This window comes from Lactuca sativa, chromosome 4 (assembly GCF_002870075.4).
Source record: "Lactuca sativa cultivar Salinas chromosome 4, Lsat_Salinas_v11, whole genome shotgun sequence".
In the NCBI taxonomy this organism is placed as follows: domain Eukaryota; kingdom Viridiplantae; phylum Streptophyta; class Magnoliopsida; order Asterales; family Asteraceae; genus Lactuca; species Lactuca sativa.
In genome coordinates this window covers 383,602,651-383,604,127 of record NC_056626.2, presented here as the reverse complement: position 1 = coordinate 383,604,127, position 1,477 = coordinate 383,602,651, and positions in this window count along the sequence as shown.

The window sequence follows — 1,477 nt, the reverse complement described above, 5'->3', positions numbered from 1 at the left end:
CGGAGATCACCAGGATGTTCACTGAGAGGGCGATGTTTTGCCCTGAGTTTGCTTCTAAGCAGGCCCAGATGTCCCGATATCTGAGTATGCTGAAGAGGGATATCGGACAGTTTGTATCTACATAGAGGTTCGAGACATTGTTGGAGTTGCAGGAAGCCGCTAGGCGGCGGGAGTTGGAGATCGAGTTACAGTTGAGAGAACAGAGGCAGGCTCCAGTACAGTCGTAGCCGGCACCGAAACGATCTAAGACCGTTGATTTCAGTTTGAGCAGTCAGAGCAGCCGCACTCTTGAGAAGTGCGGGAAGGGTCATGCCGGAGCTTGTAGGTCCGGTGGTGCGGGCACTACGCGAGGGATTGTCGTCAGTCATCCCCAACCCAAGATATGAGGATTTGCTATCAGTGTCATCAGGTTGGTCACATGAGGGCCAACTGTCCACAGATGGTTGGGAGGTCGGTGCAGGCTCCAACACCGGCCACGTTGAGGATTACGGGTGGAGGTCAGGGTGGAGTAGAGCCCCCGATGGCTCAGGGTCGTGCTTTTCAGCTTACAGCAGAGGAGGTCAGGGCAGTGCCGGATGCAGCTGCGGGTATGTTTCCTTTTTGATATTTTGTTATCTTGTGATTATTATGGAGTATTGTATATCTGCTAGTCTCGTTGTGTGATTTTTGGCATTGTATTTGTTATTCCTTGAGGGTTATGGTATGGTTAAGGGTTTTGGTATTGGGAGTTTCGTTGGTTATCATCCATGGGGATTATTAGTGGGAAATCAGGCTTTTGGTCTGAATGTCGGGTAACGTCTGCAGTCTGAAGAGTGGTTAGCTGAAGGTCGGGCTTCTTTCAAGTCCGAGATGATCAGTGTTGATATGTGATTTTGTGAAGGTTGTCCGTTCTAGTGGGAATCGGTTTGTGTGTAAGGGAATGTGTTGTGTAGGGATGTTAAGGGAAGTCAGTTATGGCGACTGGTGGTTGATAGTAAGAGCTCTAAGTGGGGAGAATTGGAAAATTCTCCGGAAGATCGACAAGCATGAGAGGTTGATTAGCTGTCTGGGATTCAGTAACGATCCTGTCAGCCAAGAGCGTAGGCCGGTATGAGCAAGTGATAGGCAAGCGGGGCGGGACACAGACTAAGGGTTTTGTAAAAAGGGCGATTGATTGTAGAAGGCCTAGGATCAGGCCGGGAGTGAGTATGTAGGATGGAGTTAGAGTTCGGAACCCCTAGAGGGCTAGAACAGTATGCATGGGAGAGTTTTCCAAAGGGATAATTTGGGATGATAAATGCTAGTGGAGCGGTCCGAACAGAATGAAGGTCGGTGGGCGTACCAGCCAGGCCGAAGGCTCGGGGACGGTCCAGGCAGGCTGAAGGCCCTGGAGGGTGGTCCAGACATGCTAAAGGTTCTAAGAGTGGTCCAGAATGGCTGAAGGCCTGGTAAGGCGGTCCAGTCATGATGAAGACTCTGCATGTGTTAATAGATCTGT